The following is a 20,597-nucleotide window of genomic DNA, read 5'->3' on the forward strand; positions in this document are numbered from 1 at the left end:
GGGAAAGTAATTTTAAGATAATTAGAAGATTCTGATCAGTACTCCTTTAATATTTTTTTCAAGTGAGTTGAAAGATCCAATTGCTCCATAAGAAGCTTTCCTGCTGTATTCAGCCTCTGAGTGAAAATTCACTTGGTCTATACCAGTCCAGATCTCACTGTCCTCCTTCCCACATTTTCTTGCAGAATAAGTGGAGGAAGGAATTACATATTGATGAACCAGAAAAAAATCTGGATCGGTGTATGTAGAGTCTTGGCAGGCATTTCTTACCATAGTTGACATAAGCTAACTGTGCTGCAGATGTATGTCTAAATGTAATGTGTAGTTGTGAACATATTCTGTTTCTCTGGTCAGGATCATAAATTTCAGATGTATGTACACATTACTAACTAAACCATGCTCAGTTTTTAACAAAGGAGTCCTCCACATAATGATTTTTAGGCAAAGTGATGCTCAAAAATACTAGCAGAAAATGTATTCACCTGTTTATCCAGCACACAGAGGCAGAACATGAAACTTAAGTTCTTCAAAAATAAGTAAGAATTTAAGACTTTTTGCCATCATGTCTAGTGATGGAGAAGCCCTATGTAAGTTTGGGTCTTCAGACCTAAGTCATTAGGGGGAATTTCCTTTAATTCCTTTGCAGTTTGAGTGTAAATCATCTTGAATAAAATAGACAGGAATATTGTAGAGTTAGGTTGCTGGATCCTGATGACTCAATATTTAGCAGTCGAAGTAAGTCATACTTGTGAATAACTCAGCTAAACATTTGACTCTTCTGAAACAGCATCCCAATCCCTGCCACCCCAACCAACCACGACCCCTCTTGGAAGAAATAATAAGTCCTCCACAGCTATTTTCCCCGTGCTTATGGTAAAGGCTATAATTTGACAGTCAGGACATTACTGCTTACATATTCATAAAGTATTAGCTGGTGGTTTCAGACACATTTTGATGTTTGCTCCCCAGTGAGTTGGATCCGACTTAAATAGAAACAGGAGTTTCATCACATTTGGTTTTTTGTGTTTGTTTGTTTTTTCTTCTCTGAGTGATGCTGCAGGAATAACTTAACTGCGCTCGAATGTCTTAATCATTCTTTTTGCTTTCAGTCTTAGGTTTAGATTTCAGCATAATTAACTCTGAATTTCAAATATTTGTAAGGCATAGTTCTGGAGGATGACTGCAATCTGTAAGCTAAAAATCTTGTGCTCGCACCCATAATTCCAAGATACTGTGACTATTCAAAGTTTTGAAAATCTTGTTAAACTACTTTCCATAGAGAAACACGATCTCAGAAATCAAGTTTCTGGTACAAGCAGGACAGATGAGATTGTAGAATCAATGTATACACTGTAAGGGCCCTAGCACAGGATCTTATATCTGTGGTACCTTGAATGTAACAACCATGTTTTCTGCTGTTGCCAGCACAGTTTGGAGATGAGGAACCTTTAAAGAATGCAAAGATATTTGCAAGGTAAGTTACCCAGAGAAACTTGGATGTGTGGAGGATCTCTTAAGTACTCCACTGAGTACTTAAGAGTTTTTTTAACTGTGCAAGTGTTCCTATATCTACCAATTGCATGTGCAGAAAACACATTTAGCAATTTCCTGATTTAGCTTCCTCTTTTCTGCCTGGATATCTTCCAGTGTTTTTAGGAATAACTTTGCTATTGATATGAAGGGAAATCATGGACAATGGTCTGAAAAGCAATTTGCTGGCAGCTTTTGTAGAGGTGGTGTCAGGGATACAGAAGAAACAAATCCAGATTCTTCTGAGGGATGGAGAGCAAAAGGCTAAGACGTAAAAGTCGCAAGTTGCAACAAAGGAAACTCCAGCCGGATATCAAGAAGAAAACCTGATGGTGAATGTGGTTAAACACTGAAACAGATTACTCAGAGATTTTGTAAAATCTGTATCCCTGAAGGTGTGCGGACCTGGACCAGCCAGGGCCCTGAGCACTGCAGTAGTTGTGATACAACAACTTGATTTCAGACCTTGCGTTAAATAAGACTTTGGAACAGTTGATCTCTACAGATCCCACCCGTCTTAAATTTTTCTGTGATTTTTGTGCATGAGCAAACGACAAATGGTGTGTACTTGCACATTATGCTTGATGCTTCCAATAAATTTTGGATTGATTTATTTGGGCATATGCATACCAACCGTATGATGTATTCAGACACGGACAGGAAAACAGATGTGTCTCAAAAGTGTGGGATGCACTGAGCTTTGGCGACATTGCCCAAAAATAAGAAACTGTTTGAAAAATCCTAGAAAGAAGCATGCTTAGGTATACCAGTTAGGGAGGGATGGGACAAGGTTATTTTGTGACATGATTTAGAACCGTGAATGGAAGTGACTGTCAAAACAGAGAAGAAGCTGGACTGTAGTGATGCCATATGCCAATGTGCTCTTGTCACAGCTGAAGTAACAGAGGTGTCACTGGTACCGTAAATAATGTTGGAAATAACGCTGTGCTGTGGGAAATACACATGGTGACAGAGTTGACTTTTGATTATGTCAGAATACCATCCCTGATTAATATCTGTCTCTTTTCTAGTGTATTAATCAGACATATGCAGTTGTTAACATCTAACTTAAATGCTATGTATTTTCTTGAAATATAGCCAATTTGCTTGACTTGAAGTAATTGTAACCATATGGGAAGGTACTTGGGGGTTCTTTGTAAAAATATTCTTAAAGACTTGAGCAAAAGCTGAGATTAATTATTGCTTAATATATTAGATGTTGCTCAGTCTCAGTTATACAGTCTTAATCCAGATCATTATAGTAAGCCTTTGAAGGGTTAAAAGGTTGCTTAATAGCTCAGGACAAGGGTGTCAAACTTATTTTTATCAGGTGCCACATCAACCTCACAGTTGCCTTCAATGGACTGAATGTAATTTTAGGACTGTATAAATGTAGGAGTAGTTATATTACCCTGGCTTAGGGTATCGGAGGCAAAACTTGTTCCAGTGTTTAGTTTAACCAGCAATTTTAGCTGTTGATAGTCAACTAGGAAATTTTGGTGTGTCTATGCTTCCTTGTTTTCATCTCTCTCTATTCTTATAACTAGACAGAAAACAGTTAACATTGTTATTTCATTCTCTCCCCCCCTCCTTTGTTTAGGAAAACTTTTTTCCTTATGAGGGTGGAAAAAATAGGAGGAATTGTAGAAGATTAAGGCAATAAAATGCATGTGGAAAACCCTTTTCAGTTTATTATGTGCATATTACAAAATTTGTGATCAAATATGTGGACTTAGAGAAGAGAGAGGGATTATGACTTTTTAATTTTCATAACTCCTGTGAGACAGTGTGTTTCCCATATCACCTGGAACCACTCTACTCATGAATAGGAAAAAAATCCAAACAAAGCAAAACCAACAAAGCAACTCCCATCCATAATCCTAAACTTCACAAACTTTCTATTCTCCAGAGTTTTTGATATTTTTAACTAGATGAAAAGTGAAGATGTAATTTTTAGTTTAAACTTAAAACATTTTTTCTGGTATCAGCATTAGTGCGTGTGTATCTTTCAAGAGCTATATGAGGTGTAGTTTCTTACTTCTCTTCCTAGATTACTTAGATACCTAACTTTTATATGTTAAGGTGGTAGCATTCTAAGGCAGTGAAATGACTCTTGGAACCATAACTTGTAATATGTTAATCAAACCCATCATAGTACAAGTATTTGTCAGCATAAAAGTGAAGATAAATTGAAAAGAGTTCACTAGTTCCACTTCTACACGTCATAAATTTGGGAATTAATTTCAGCAGGATGAAGTGAAAGAGTTCCCAGCATATTTTTAAGGGATGTTCAGGAATAACTCAAGTAGGTAGGAAACCACATCTCTGCTCACTTATCTGCAGCCCATGGTACTCTGAGGGCTAGTCTCTGATTGCTGTTGTACTTAGTTAAGGTTTTTCTTAAGGCTTTTTCCTCCCTTTTTTCTTCCTTTTTGTGCTTGTCTATGAAAATCTGGCAAAGGACATTGCCACTTGGTACTTGGATCGCGTTGGGCTTTGTCCTGGCCTTGCAGCTGGCCAGTTTCAATGCCAAAAGCCCTGAAGAGCCTGGTACATCAGACTTCTGCTATTTGTTCATGACTAACCAACTTCATTTGTGTATGTCTGTTTTCCCCTCTATATACCTCTTAACATTGTAAATAGTTCTAGTGTATGCAGAAACTAAGCACAATATGTCATTAGAAGTTATACTGTCTTGTGTTAGGATGTCAGTAGTGAAGGGATTTCATCAAGTGTAAGAGCTGGTTGACAGAGTCCATTCTCTCCTTCATATCCTCAGACTAGTTGTTTTCAGAGTTGTTTACTGTGTACATAAAATCCAAGCAATTTAGTAACCAAGCAGCCACCAAGCTGTATTTATAATGTTATTTTTCTAGACTATTCCCTCAATTGCCATTTCCTAAATAAATGGTTGTTGAATTCTAATAATATTTCTTACAACAAGATTTCCATACCTGCGTGTGCTGGTTTGACTGAAAATGGGTTGGAAACCTTTCTTTTCCATGGCTAGCACGCTCATTATTTAGACTTAGTTTAAGAACAAAAGATAACACCCCAGCACAGAGCTCATGTTTTTAATTGCTCTGATCTGAGAGCCAAGGACATTCTGAGAGCTCTGCCCACAGGTGTGAGGCATCGAGGAAGGGGGGCATGGATGGGGCAGAGCTTGACTGACATCCAGACTGATCAATAAGAGTATTCCGTCCCGTTGGCGTCATGCTCCATATTTAAGGAGTCAGGCTCTTCTGCTCTGTCTCTGGGGTGCAGCTGGGAAGTTCGGTTGGGACGTTTAGCCCAGCCTTTTGCCATTTTGCAGAGGCCTCTGGGCTTTTCTGCCTTTTTCCTTTTTTCTCTCTTTTGGATCAGCCGTTCAGGACTGGGGTATCGCTTCCTGGGACTGGCTGCTTAGTGTGGATGGATTTCATGGGGAATTGCCTGGAGTATCTTTTATTTCTATTATATATATATATATATATTTACTAGTAGTGTATTAGTATTTTGTTATTTCATTAAACTGTGTTTATCTCAATCCAAGTTTGTCCCTTCCCTTGTGATTTCTCTCCCCTGTTATGGGGTGGATGAGGGAGTGAGTGAGCAGTTATCATGGCTGTATTGCTAGCCCAGGTTAAAGCACCACACTGTGTTGTACATTGTCTATTTTAATTAGCTACCTCCTAATCAGAAATGTAAGACTTCTACAGTATGTATTTAATCTTGATCTGATGTTTTCTTTCCTCTGCACTGAGTTTAACAAATACATGTATCCCCTTTCAAACCTTAATGAACAATCTGTGACAAGCTAATTAGGGATATTTATAACAGTTGTAGACTTAGTAATATATTTATCTAAAAAAATTATTAGATTCTTTGAACAAAGAAATTATCTTATAAGAGTTAAAATTTGGAGGTGGTAAAAATGGAATTCATTTATTATTGTGTCCTTCCCTTCCAGAAGAAACACTGGCACTGGTTTAAGTGATTTAATCTCTAATAAACATTAGAGAAGAGGAAATGAATGTGATTGCTTGTTAGCTGATTCCTGGGTTGAGCTGAGGGTCAGCAGAATATTGTTGCTGTAGAGTGATTTCCACATTTGGGTTACTTTATCAAGTCAAAGAATAGTTGTTCCTTCTCCCCGAATGCTGTGCCAAGTGACAGCCTACTGAACTTGGCTCAAACTTGGCTCCCTTACTTGGATCTCTCTCTCTCTCCCTGCACCACCCGCCCTGCAGCCGATGCTGTTGCCTTTTCCTGCTGGTCTCTTGTTTTGTTTTATCAAACCTGATTCCACAGTGTGCCCTGAGAATTATTGCAGTCTAAATCAATAGTGTAAGACTATCAAGTTTTCTGTCACTGCTCTTCCCAGCCCATTCCCGCAGGTGTGCTGCACTTTCACTTCCTAGCAGGGAAGTGTGGACTGTTGATAAAAGAAAGGAATATGGAGGTTTCACAGGCATGGGCTCTTATGGCAAAAACTCATAAATCCCACCATGAGTATAAAAAATAACATATTTTTAGAAAATAATCATAGGTAAATCTTCAGATTCACATGTTTTTGTAGTGAAAGTACTTGTGTTTAAAGTAACTTTTTGCCTAACCTGATTATTTGGATTGTTACATTGGAGAATGTCTTGAGGCCTTTGTTCTTCATTACTTGATGTATGGAGGCTGTACAGAAAGAGGATGGAAATAAACATATTTGCTGTATGCTGTGCAGAGTCAGAATGAAGACCTTAGAGGAAACATTACCAGTGGATCCTCTTTGTTATATTGCAAATTAAAAAAAAAAAAAAAAATCTTTCCTGGGGAATGAGTTTTAGTAGCTGCTTGTATTTGTTGTTGAGTTGAATATATGTGTATGGAGTAAACAAATCTGTAGTGTTATACCATACAAGCTCATTGTTTGTTGTGATTCATTTGGTTTACTCGCTGAAGAGAGAGCAAGTTCTCAATACATCCAGCATGGTACAGGGTCATGTTTCAGCTAGCAGACAGCCAGCTTTTGTTTTCAATATTCTATCCTGTTTAGTATTCAGAGCACAGAGGAGAACGTGATGTAAGGGAATTGGTTTGCTGTTTTACTGACTGACTCAGCCATTTAACTCTGTTCTCTCAAGGCATCAAAGACTACAATAATGGAAATACATTTTACCAATAACTTTCTATGGAAATAAGTACAACTTAATAACTTCTTAAATTAGTGCTAAGATTATTGCACAGTGGAGAACACCTTAATTAAACTCGTCTTTTTTTTTCTTTCCTCTAAGTCTATATTACCGATACTGAAATCTTTTGCAAATGTAACCTCTGATTTATAATAGGAGATGAGATTATTATTTTTTTTTAAGTTGAAACTTTAATGGAAAGGTGATTACTTCCAGTCCTATTTCATGTGGGAAAGCAGAATTTTGCTATTACTTTATTCTATTTTTTTTTTTTTTTTTTAAATAGGATAAGTGATAAGGTTATGACCAGACTTCTATGGATTTTTATGCTCTATTTTCACATAATTAAATTTCTCTCAGTGCTTTGTATTGTGCATTGCAATGTGTCTGATGGTCCCTGTTGCTCTCACAGAATGGCTGTACGGGAAATGAGTTACTGGGATACAATGGTAAAGGACATGAACTTTTTAGTTAGACATTGTTTTGGAAATGTAGTGAAATATCCTCACGCAAGAATATTGGGGACCTAAACCCCAAAGTTTCTCTATTAATTGATTTAGAAAAATGCATCTGTGTAAAACTGGTGATGTGACTGAATTATATCTTAACTGTCTACCTTTTTTCATGGAAAAAGAAAGGAGCAGGTATTTGCAGTGGTGAATAATACTGTCTTTGGAAGACAATAGTACTGTGCTCATTAGGTAGAATTTGAAATAATAACTCAAGTGTAAGTAACCTGTATTGAATGTAGGAAAAGTTGTATCACAGGGATCATAGAGATTATTCCTCTCTGAAGCATCTGTGAGGACGAAGATATATAAGCAGAAAAACAATTTATGAAAGCTGAAAGACTGCAAAATTTTGAAAACTGTACAAAAATGAGGAAGACAAATATACAGTGTGGGTTATGATTGGAAATAAATCATTGAAGATCTTGATGAAAACTATTATGCTAACATAAGTGCATAGCTCATACAGTTTACATAGGGTGGACTTAGACATCTACAGGGAGATGTTGTTGTAGTTTCTGCTTGGATCTTGAAGTATGTAGCTTCAAATGTTAAAGGTACATTTTTATTCATGAGGGTGGGGAGTGGTTGTTCTTCAGGGTCATCTTCTGCCTTCCTGCTGAGAGCATGCCTGGCAGAAGAGAAGGAGGAGAGATGAGATGAGGATCAGCATGCTAGGAGCTCTGTGGTCACTAAAGCTGGAGGCAGGAGCAAGAAAGGAAGGGAGAGCAGATGTGGAGGCCCCAGGTTATTGCTATAACTGGGAAAATTTTGAGGGCAGTGGGGGGAAATGAAGGGGATGTTGGGGAGCAGTAGGGCCAGGCTGGCCCTTAAGGAGAGGCAAGGTGGTGTACTGGTGGGGGCCAGAGTCAGAATCAGGTCTGGAGGGAGTGTTAAGTCAGCTTCCATCTGGTGGTCCCCTGGGAGGGCCATGGTGATGAGGCAGGTCCAAGGCCAAACCAAGGAGTCATGTAAGTGGGATAGGATCATGCTGAGGATCAGGGAGGCAGGAGATGGGACACTGACAAGTGCCACGGAGCCACCATGGGGGACACAGGTGGGTGAGGTGCTCCTAAGGCAGGAGGGTCAGGACTGCCCTGCTGCCCTTTTCCACCACAGCTCTTTGCCACAAAGAGGCCAATCCCTGACTCATCCAGCACATTGTACCACAGAGGTGACAAAACCAGGTATTTTACTCTGAAATGTTAACATACTAATACTGTCTGTTATTCAAGTCATGCTATGCAGGGTGTGAACATGTGCTGGAGACCAAACTAAAGCTCAGCAGTTACAGGAATTGTGATGATCTGAATTGTGCACATCAAGTTGCAGAAGAGCTTGTTGGGAACCAAGGAGCATCCGTGTTGGGTTGCTTTATACAGCATTTTCACAACAGAAAACAGAATTAACACTCAGGAGTGAAATTTATAGATGATAATTAGTAGGTTGTGTGATAGCAAACACTGTGAGTTCATTTCAAATGGTTAAGAAGAGGGAAATATTTACTTAAGTAAAAAAGGAAACAGAATCTAGACTCTTCCTTATGAAAGAAAACAAAACAAAACAAAACAACCAATGTTTTCATTTAATGTATGAAGCTGCTTCTTCCCTCCAAGAAAAGAACAGGAACATGGATGAGATGGGAAAAAGATGCTCATAAACAGAAGTAAATTCTAAAAGGCTTGGATGATGTGGATATATACCAACCAGAGGAAATCACATAGCATAGCAAAAGGCAGCATTAGAAATAAGATTAAAATGTAGCAAAAAAAGAGAAAAAGTTCTGATTCACAATCAGGAAAAGCCTGTCAATAAAATCTGTAACCTACTGCTGTAATTTCCCAGTTTAATGATAATGAGGATCCCATTGCTTAGAACCTCTAGACTAGAATGGACAGCCATTTATTTGAGATATTCCAGGGGGATTTTTTTTTTAGTACTTCTCCTTTTATGGGAATTTTAATCAAGTGTTTTCTTGTGGCTCTTCGTTATATAAAGATTGCTTAGGGAAATATAACTTCAGATAGAATTAGTATTCCAGTCTCTTGGGCCTCTCAAGAAATGTGTGAAGTCTGACAGATTTATTTAGAATGTGAAAAGGGTACATTTGGACTTATATAGTGTATTTTCCTTCTACATTTGAATGTTATAGCTTACACTTGTGATAAGCTATTTTTTCCCAAAAGGTGAGTGAATTTGCACTAATTTGTGAATTTATCTGTTAATAAAGATGCTGCGGAAAAAAAAAAGTCAACAGATGTTTGAGTGGTGTGTGTAAACTTTTCACAGACTAAAATAACACTTCAACAAAAGAGACAACTGTAGTCATGTATAGTGTATGTATGTATAACCAACATGAGATTGTGCAGTGCTTGAACTGTGTGTCGGATATATGGGAGTCAATATGACCAAGTATGTAAATATGGATGGTATGTCTATTTATTTTGGTATGGAAAGGATGAATTGAGTCTGGTGAACATAGACATCTGACAAAACATATTTGATTGTAAAATGCTCAAGGATCGTGTGTTGTCTCTGCCTCTCTTTTGGAAGGCCTTTTTATTTTCAGTGTAAGAATTCAAAGCTAAGTGGAGTACTGCTTAAAGCTGCAATCAGATATCATTATAAAATCTGTATTGCTCAACCGGTAGTTTCAGCTGAATAAATTAAGCTCTGAGAACTTTCTGTAAACTGACCAGAAGGACTGTGGTGATGTAGTCTGACTTCCTAATTATGTGCATTTAAAAATGCATCCTGTTGTTCCTTTTTTTCAAATCCTTTCTTTCTGTTAGAACATTTGGTTCAGAAAGATGTTCCTTTGTGCTTAAGTCTTCAAATGATGGAGAGTCTCCTACATATCTTGATAAGCAAAATCTGGTGTGGATTTTTTTTTTCTTTAAGAATTTTAATTTGAGTGCATTAGATAGACTGCTGATGTTGAGTAATGCTGTAGCCATCACATCTCTTGGATGTAAGGAGGACAAGATTTGTTGGGGAAAATTAATACCTTCTATTAGACTGGTCTCTGTGATTAGGGGAGGGAGTTTTAGGCATGTGAGATAGTCAAGTTTCAGATAGAAGCATAAAATTTCAGAGTGAACTGCTAGCTGGGGCTAATTGCTCTTCATTGAACTATGGCAATGAATCAGACTGTGTTACAAAATAGATAGCTGTGGAAAGTGTACATGAGTACTGAGGGGGCCATAATAAAGCTTTTACCTACTTGGACGTGTCTTTGGTAGAATTTTATAATGCAAAACACAAAACCAAACTTTCATGGGTTTGTGAGTACTGCAGTGCTCCAGGTTTATGAAAATTATTTCCCAGAGAGCTCTGAGAGATGGGGCTGGGAGGTCAGAGATGGAGCACTTCAATGAGAAGTGCTGTCTTTGCTGTTAAGGAAATGTTTGTGCAAGTTGGTTGCCATGTGCAGTTGCTTAGTTTCATCCCTGTGGTTTTCATGAGATCATCTGCTGTGCTGGTTCAAAATCGTATTATGTGCTGAGAAATAAATGTATTCAGGGATTTGAATCTGTCTGTCACAGAGGATGTTTATTGTGATGGCTATGCAGATGGCTGTATTTATTGCTCAGATAGTGTCTAGATGTTGTTTGTGATAAACGGATTCCTGAGGCTTGTCAAAAAGTAGGAGATGGAAGTGTTGGAAGGTTCACCTTGAGGGCCTGGGGAACAATTTCAAAGTAGAAATTTCTCCCTCTACAGGTTTCCAAGGTAGGAAAGTATGTGAAAAATGTAAGGCTACAAGATGAGATGAGGTGCTACCTGGTTAGCTCATTCAAAGCTGCGGTCTCTTTCACAAAAGTGGTGTCCTTGACAGACAAAACTGAAGGTCACTTGGGTTAGCACAGTATTTTTTTGCCTTTTTTTTTTTTTCCCTATGGCTCTTTCAGCATCCTAGTTCTAGCATACCATAGCTAAACTGGGTTGTGTGTGGTCATGTGTAAAGTATGTGTGCCTGTATGACGTGAAGGTGTAACTGTTAATGACCTCACAGGCCAGGCTTTACCTCTGTTTCTGTAGATTCTTCTGTTTGTTAATTGGATCAGAAAAACAGCCTCTATACTGGATAGGGGAGAGTGGGGTTTGTATTTAGTGTATAGCATTTTTGTCCACGTAATCTGCAGTACATTTCTCTTCCATAAACTTGTCTAGTCTCCAAAGCAGATTTTTGGTACCTAGAATGTGCTTTGGCAAGGTGTTGATACATGTCTGCTATCCACTAATCTTGTTAAATTTTTTTGACATTAATTTGCTAGTTGGAGTTGAAGGCATGGAATTAATGACATAGTTTTTAAATGTGAATTTATTGCCCTTAACCTGAGGAGTGATTCAGTAGTGTGGACTGTCTGCTCCTTTCTACTTCTATGGAAGCCAGAATACTTTAGTTCAAAATAACTGTCTGTGCTGCAATTATGTATTGACAATTTTCTTTCCAGTCTTCATAAAGAAGTGATATTTTCTTATTTCTGTTGGGATGATGAGCTGAGGGAAGGTACAGGTTGGCTGACCAAAAGATGCCAATATACAAGTATAGTAATCAAACATAGATGGGCTTGGAAGATAGAACTGAATGAAGCCTCGGCACATTCTCAGATGACATCAAATTGAGAGGAGCACTTGACAGCAGAAAGACAGGACGACTACTCAGGGTTCTCCTGACTTCCTGGACAAATAAGCCAACAGAAATCTCCAGACATTCAGCACAGGTGAAAGCCAAATCACACTTCCAGGCCAGAGCCCCATGTGTCTGTACAGTTAAGGGGCTGACTGGCTGGATCTTCTGCAGCAAAGAACCTTGAGATCCTGATGGAGAGCAAATAGGGTATGAGGTGGGGGAATAAGGGCTGGCTGTGTGTTCAGCTGTATTAGCAGGAGTGCAGCTAGCAGATCAAGAGAAGCATCTGTTTAACATTGGTGTGGCTAAACCTGGAAGACTCTGCTCATTTTGGATGTCCCAGTAGGAGAACGGTATCAACAAACTGAAAGAAGTCCATCAGGGTCCTCTCAGATGCTTAGGGAGGTGGAAGACATGATACACAAGGAGAAGTGGAAAGGTCTGGGTTGATTTAGTCTGGATAAGATTAAGAGATTAACTGCTGTCTTGTAGTCCTTAAGAGGGACAAGGCTATAGAGAGGATGGAGCCAGACTCTTTGGAGGTGGACAAGAAAAGAACAGGAAGGAATAGTCACAAGCCACAACACAAGAACTTCTGACTAGGTATTAAGGGGAACTTAAGCAGGAACTTTAGGGACAGCATTGGAGCAGGTTAGACAGAGAATCTGCAGTATCTTCATCCTTGGAAATATGTGAAGCTTGTCTGGACAAGGTCTGGAACAGTACAATGTATCTTCAAAGCTAGCCTTGCTTTGAGAGGTAAGCTTGGCTAGCTGAATTGTAGAGGTCCAATCCATCTGTTTAACAGCCATCATAGAGAAGATAGATGGAGTATGAACACAATTCTGCTTATTAATGAAACTAGATAATTTTTTGTGGAAAATATTTTGTAAAATTACCTAGCTTGGTGAAATAATTTTTTTAAACATTATCAGAATCCAGAATAACATGGATACTTTGTTCTGGTTTTTATTCCAGCTTTTATTGTTGCCCTTTCTGTTCTTTGAATTTAAGCCAAACTAGTCTTGAAACATGTTGCCACAGAATGTGATGGGCATATAATTTGTATTTGTCAGGTGCCAAACATAAATTACATTATCTTAGTTTTGCTTGTATTTCCATCACTGAGAAGAAGAATTTGGGTTTCTTTTTAATTCCATTTTTCAGAGAAGGGAAAATCTTGTTATCTGTGAAACCTCCACACATTTTTTTTCTTTGAACTGATAGAAAGTGAGAAGTGCTGGCATTTGCACAACGAAGGAAGGATTGTATGATCATAGTGTCTCCTTACAAAGTGGACTAAAATGGAACATTAATGTCAACCTTGGAAAGATGAGAGTAGGTTGGAGCAACATGTAATTTGCTGATGCTTGTGTTAGTTCAAGCAGCTCTGCTCTAGCCTCCTGAGCTACACTAAGAGGTCTTTGCTGGCAAAATGTCCTGGTGTAAGGCTGTTGACAAACAAAGCTCTTCAGTGCTATGCTTTTGAGATATGAAAAAGCGGTTACTGGTAGCTTAATTTATATGTGGAGAAGTTTCGCAAAATGAGAAAGCTGGTTTCTTGGAGCAGACAGTTCTTCTGACAGGTAGTTCTGAGAGTGCACTGTTGACATGGGGTGGAGAAGATGATGTAGATGCAGAAGAAGAAAACAGGAAGTGACGAAAATCCGTTTAGTCCAGCACAGTTTGACCTGCTGACAGACATCGCAAATCAGAGCTCTGCATCGATCCACATGTTAACAGCAGCTGTTTCTATAACTTTCCTCAGTTTTGGTTTCTGTAAAGGCACTGGTAGCTGAGGTTCCCACCACGGGCGAAACTTACTGTGTGCATTTCTGGTAGGCATAATTTTCGTGGTCATCTGCACAAGCCATCATCAGCTGTCTTGGCTGGAAGCTTTGCTTGTGTAGCTTTCAGACATGACCAGTCTCCTCGTGGCTCCGGCAACCCCAAGGAAGTGAAGCCGCAGTGCCAGTGTGTACTTGTCGAGGGAGGTGGCCCCAAACAGCAGTGGCACAAGGGACAGCAAAACAGAGCTGGCCAAGCTGCAGCATGTCGATGCAGCCGCTCAAGACTGGGAGGAGATCTGTGAAGTCTGCCGCACAGAAGAAACAAACACAATAATATAAACCTGGCTGATGATTGTCAACTAGATTCGACAGCAAATCTCAGGTAGTAGGAGTAGGTACAAAGAAAATGATTCAGCTGCACTGACAAGCTCATCTCAGAGGAGATAGCTTTTATTGGGGTGTGATATTTAGTGCATCTAGGACAAACGTGTAGCAGATGCTTTCCTAGTGTGGCATAGTCTGTAGAAGTGTGACATTATTTTTCAACAATAAAGAAATTTACCACTGATATGAGGAGTTAAATTCCTCTGCATTTTTTAATATGTTTTCATTCTTTTGTCCAAAAATGAGGGAAGTCTGATTTATTCCTCCCTCTTCCCCCACCCCCGCCTCATTTGTTTATCTTCATTATCAAAATACCATCTTTTATTTTCCTCTCAGGTGGCCAATCTGACCTTTTTGGAAGCTGTCTTCAGTTCTATATTTTGGCAGTCAGTGTGATACACTTGAATACCTTCACATAAATCAGACTTTGCCTTTGTTCACTAACTGATTTTTTTTGTCCCATCCCCTCTATTCCCTGAAGAAAACCAACACTAAAACCCTCTGTTCCTTGTGAAATGTTTTACAATCCTGTCCAAAATCTTGAATATGCTGCCCTGGACAATGAAAATATTTAAAGTTTCAGACTTAGTGGTACATAAAATATTTCTAACTTGCAATGAAATACCCTGTAAGTGGAATTGAATGACCAGTAAGTACATTATTGGTAGTGTTTCTGGTTTTTAAACAAGTGGCAGACCAAAAAAAGGTAAATGCCATGTTTTTCTTGTTTGATTATAAAGAATGGGAAATTCGTGTGATAAATGTATTAGCTGATTTTGGAAATCTAATATTTGATTCTATGAGGCACTGAATTGTTACACAATGAGTATGTACATAGGGTAGTCTGTGCTGAGTGACAGCAAACAGAATCCTTGCAGACACTGTTTTGCTTGGAATAATTTCAGCTTTAAGAAAACCAAAGAACAGCTAAGGTTGCTAAGTGACAGCAAAATATTTATCTGTTATTTAGAAAATCAAACCGGTTTATGCAATGAATAGTAAAGGACAGCATATATTGTGTGCCACCCACATGCTGTATAGGCCCATTATTGTACAGGATGAAGATCTGCATAATACAGCACAGTAACCACAGATATCACCCCTATCTTAGTACTGAGATTCTCTAATGCTATTTATTTAGTCATCTTTCTCAGAAGAAAATCTCTCGAGTAATTCACTACAAATGAACACTCTCCATCTCTGCTCTGAAACACAAGTAATATTGTTTTTGTAGGCAGATATTCCAGGATCCAGAGGAGGCAAGGTGTTGGAGAAGGAGGGGAAATGAAGTGAGAATCACTGTTTATAACTGGATATTTGCATTGCAGGCTTATTCTCATCACCAAGGTGAGATGATGCTCATTAACAGCCAATGATGTGGCAGGGGCATTTTGTTTCTCTGAAATGAGAGGATGATGATGGGTTCAGCCTAAGGCTCTGAGCCCTGTCCTGGGCTCTCGCAGAGGAAGCGTGCACGTGGCTTTCCAGAGTCCAGCCCCGTGGATAAAGCCCTCCCCATCACCATAGGTGGGAAGCTGGGGTTACAGCAGTGTGAGACAGTGATGAAGACTTGGGTAGCTCTTGAGTCTTGCTCAGCAGTAGAGTGAGAGTTGTTCCAAGTGTCATTAGATGCTGTCCTACTGTTTCTAAGGCTCATCTGGGAAGAGGGAATTCCACTATGATAGGTTGACGCTGCAGAGGAGGCACAACAAGGGGGTTGCTGAGCTCAGCATCTTTGAGCGTGATACTGCAGTTGGAGGATTTGGGAAGATGGGGAGACCAGGGAGATGTCAGTAATATTGGCACTTAACCAGCTACCTTTCAAGGCAGAGTGGGATCACATGAAACAAAATCTAAAAAAACTACTATCAAAAACATGTAAAGTGCATACATGCTTCTTTTGTAGGCATGTGGAGCTTAGGTTGAAAACTTGGTTTGATGTGCAAGTGGACCTGTTAAATGTGTAGGGCCTTGGACACACAGTCTATTTGAATTGCTAGGAAATTATTAGTAGTTTAATTTTTATTGTCCCGGAAGTGATGTGTTAAATTGAGCATCACTGTAAATGCATTGGCCTGTTGTACTGTTGAGGTTTGGTTCTGTCTGAATGTATGGGCAAGTGACAGGCATTATCCTATAGTGAAACTGAATTCATAACACCAGGCAGTCCTTGGCATAATTTCTATTCCTTTTTCCTTTTTTTTTTTTTTCTTGCCAAGGAGCCTGGCAGGTCAAGAAGTAAAACTCAGTTCAAAGAAACGTGTGAGAAATTGGATGGAAAAGGATCGATTTGTGCCTTCATTTCTGTTCATTCAGGAGATGCAAGTTTTTATCTCTTGACTGAAATGGGAGAGACAGCTGTTTGAGGGAACACTCACTAGTTTATTTCTTTTCCCACTCTGCTCTCAAAGTAAAGTTTTGGCTAAAGGTGTACAAAAGCAGCTGGTGCTGTGGAAGGCATTGGACAAAATGGCACAGCATTGAAATAACAAAGCGTCTTATTTTTAGGAAGTGTTCAGGAACTTAAGTAATGTTTGGTGCTACAGTTCATATACATTGCAGCTGAGAATATGGGAAGTGGCTCTTTAGTTGGCTCATCCCTACCCATTTCTTGTTGTAGTCTACATAAATATTTTGTCTAGCTCTCTCTATAATTGCAGTCATCATCTATCTCCTGCTTTTTCCTAAAATACCCATATGGTCTGCAAAAGGGTAACTTCACACTGTAGTGTGGGAGTAGAGAAGCGGCAACGCCGTTGCTTGTGTTAAGGTCAGGGGCTCATTGATACTCACACAGGTCTCAGGTCTGAGTGTGAAGACATGCAACCTGCAGTTATTTCTTTGCTATATTTCTAAAATTACCACAAGGTGGCAATGGTTCAGAATGTTACTCCTCCAATGCCAGCTCTTTGGCTCACTGCACATGCGAGACGCAGGGTCAGGATGGGCTGTGGTCACCAGCCGGCACCCGCCATGCTCTGGGGCATGGGGGGAGATGCCAACATGTCGGCCACTTTTTAAATTTATTCATTTTAAAGGCCAAAGTTGCATAGGGGACAGTTGTGCTGTGAGTTCTGTCTTTGCCAGCTGCTGTGGCTGCAGATGTTCAGGGCAGTAGTGAGCTGGTCTGGGGACTTCGCAGTGAGAAGTGGGTGAGAACACTCTCAGTCTAGCCTCTAACTCTGTGAAGGTTTTGTTTTTTCCTTCTTTCTTTCAAAGAGAAAGTACACAGTATTACTGTTACAAATACATACATGCTTCATTTTACCTTCAAAATGTTGGAGTTGATTATTTAATGAAGTAAGAACTGTGACATTGGAACAGCTCTCTAAACTGCCAGATGTGTTTGAAATACAGCTCCTCATTAAAGTAAGAATTTAAACTCTGTAAAATTCGTTTGTTGAAATTGTTTAATGGTATGAGTGGAGCTGAGACAGAAATGCCTCTACGTTTTCATACCCAAGTCTCACTTTAGAATGGCAAAAGCAAATCTTTAAATTAGTGCTCAAAGAGGAATATATTGGGATATATAAGACCTCTTTGAAATATTAAATGCAAGGTGGGAAATTTTTTTAATAGTTAAGTACTTGAGGCTCTTTTGATAACTTTGTATTACTCTGTAAGTTATCAGAAGTTAAATTGCTACTGCAACTTGAAAAAAGTTATTCTTACTTTAATTAGCTCTTTGAGAAGTTTATTTTCTCTTAAATACATGTTTTAATTCTTTGATAGTCTACTAAAGCTCACAAATGTAAAGTAAAAAAATCAACTTGATCTTTTCTGAAAGGCACAGGGAGGGAAGAGAAATTTTTATCTGTTTTGTGGCTGCAATGAAGAAGCAGCAAATTTGAGGACAGTTAACTTTGTTTTCCCTCAAAGTTGTCTTTGTTCATCTTCAGTCATTCTGCAGAATACAATCTAACCTGATATTCTGAGTTGCTGGAATTTAGTTATACATTCTCCCATGAAGAAGCAGTAGTTATTTATGAAGTATCACGCAGAATTATGACAATAGAATTTATACCACTGAGAATGCGAAATCCAAATAAGCAATACAAAACTGAAGCAGGATGATGGAAAGCAACAGAACCAGTGAGGTTTTGCTGTACGCTTCAGGTGATATTGGGGGTTTGGCTTTCATTTGGAGGTACATGTAGTAATGTCACTTTTTATTTTAATTTTACTGTTCACAGTTCTTTCTATTAGAATTAAAATGTGGACACAGAGACACTGACAGTAAAGATGCAAAGAAGTCATGAGGGACTGAAAGCGAAGGGCTGGTGTGTTGCATAGAGGAAGAGAGGGAAGAGCACGAGCAGCGGAGGGGCAATCCTGCTGCCAAAGGATTTTCAGCTCCTTTACGTGAACTCCTACCAGGGAGAATCTGGCCAGCCTTACTGCCTGTAATTTGAAGCGTTTCATTTGGGATTCTGGTTATGCATGGTGTCCTCAACTCTTGTTCCTTGTAAACCAAGACAGACAAGTTCAAAGGTAGCCCAGACTTGGGCAGGTTGAGCTGTTTGGCAGTGTCCAATAGTTAATGTCCTGTACAGACGCCTGTTTCTCTCCATTTGCTGTTATGGCATTGTAATGCAATTAGACTTACCTTTTTTTCTCCACATTTCTTAGCTACTGCTTTTGCTGTTAGTTTTGCTTTGCTTATTTTTTTAAAGGCATTTGGTTGCAAACTGAAGAGTGTTAATGAATCTATTAAAATGACCAACATAAAGAGAAGTAAAAGATGAATGAGAATTCACTGTACCCTCAATATTCTGACAAATTAAAAAAAAAAACAACAACCAAACAAAACAACAAAACAGAGAAACTGCATGCTACAGCAGACTACTATAAATTATTATGTATTTTGGCAGTTAACACTACTGTGTCTTTATGTATGACAAACTTTTCATGTTTTCCATTGGAATTATTATTTTTGTTTCTAGTTTTGCAGGAGAACTTTATTGGCTTACACATCCAGGTTTCGCACTAAAACGTAATTTAAGAAATGTACAGTAATCCTAAAATGCCACTCAGCTCTTAGAATTACTACCTAAAGCAGTGAATATGGAAGCCATATATAAATATTTTAAAGGCATTTCTGTTTGCTGAACTATGATAGTTAGAAATGAGGAAGTCAGAATGAAATTTATATTTCATTGCCTTATTCATAATGTTTTTGTTTGATATGCGGGTAATAGACAAGCAAATCACCTAAGGAATGAAGTCTGCAAGCATGAAAACACATTTCCATAATTGCCTTGGCAGGAAGCCCGCGTGTTCCGTGGCAGAGCTGTGAATATTCCATGGGATGAAGGAGCTGCTTGCTTAGCAGTGGCGCACCGTCTGCGGGAGCACTCGGCTTTTTTAGGTCCCCTACAGGAACAAGCGTGTGCTGGAAAAAAACCTTAAACCATCCTTAATGATTTGCATTTTCCAATATCTCAACTTGTGCAATATCTTCAGAAAATGAAAAGAAGAGTAAGGGGAATTGAACAAAGAGAAAGACCTGTCCTGCATATCTGGGAATGAAGTTTGATTTCTGTTAGAATCGGCTAACCTTTGTGGTGCAGATTCTGCACAAGGAATGGGTTTCTGGCAGACAGGTGTGTAGGTGCCATTTTTGGTGTATGTGCAGACGTAATACAAATACTTCTCCCGCTGATTTTGACCCAGCAGTGGTACAAGCTGGCAAAGTGTCTGCATTGGGCTGCTGCTCTCAAGAGCTCATGCAGGAAACTCTCCCAAGTCACAGCAGCCTCTGATGAAGTTTGCTTGTCTCAATAGGAGACCTTTTCTTCTGTCAGGGTTTCCTGAGGCTTGTTCTGTAGTGCTAATTGTTTTGTTACTGAGAGCAACAGAATTATCATGTATTTTTAACTAGATGTGATTTTTTTTTCAAAGGCATAGTTCTTTGGTTTTTCATTGCTACTCCCTACATTTCACCTTTTTTCAGAGGATTTCTGATATCAAGTACTTAGATTACATTTATACTATTGTTTCCTGTGAAAACAGAACAGCTTTCTGGTTTGTATTCAATTTGGAGAGAGTTTTGCAGTAAATTGCTACATCTTTCATAGAAATACTTGACTTGGCAAACTTCATGTAGGTTGAAAATCCTCCCTTCGACTGTCCAAGGTAGGCACATTATCAGGGTAGCAGTAATTTTGCTATTCTTGGAACAGTCTTGTAGCTTAAATGGCTTTGGAGTCTCAACACTGGAGACCTAAAAGCCTAAGGTAACCATACTTTCTGTAGATACCAAAAAAGTTCTGTAAGAAATGATTATGTGATTGGGGTAATGCTATTTGTTGCAGGATAGCCCTTACAAGTGTAACTTTCTGCCCTCTGGAAAAATGTTTTCAGTGTCTGGCTATGCATTTATTTGTTTGTTTATTTTTAACTAAGCAAAGTACGGGAAGGATGAAAAACCTTCTCAATCAGTTGTGTTTGAATTTTTGTAATGTTAAATTTCAAGTTCAGAAATACTCACTGGAATAAAGGCTTTACATTAGTTTTAAAGTTCTGGGAAAGCAAAACATCTATTTTAAACTGTTGCTTTGTTATATTAGTGTGTTAGTGGCAG

At 38.9% G+C, this 20,597-nt stretch overlaps 1 protein-coding gene across 3 annotated transcripts in view; it reads left to right on the forward strand.

The window, feature by feature from the left end:
* CADPS2 (calcium dependent secretion activator 2) overlaps window positions 1-20,597 on the forward strand; it is a gene marked incomplete at both ends in the record, with an annotated part of 299,698 nt that overhangs the window by 46,372 nt on the left and 232,729 nt on the right. The window lies entirely within an intron of this gene.

The sequence above is a fragment of the Nesoenas mayeri genome (genome assembly GCF_963082525.1).
Source record: "Nesoenas mayeri genome assembly, chromosome: 1".
Lineage (NCBI taxonomy): Eukaryota > Metazoa > Chordata > Aves > Columbiformes > Columbidae > Nesoenas > Nesoenas mayeri.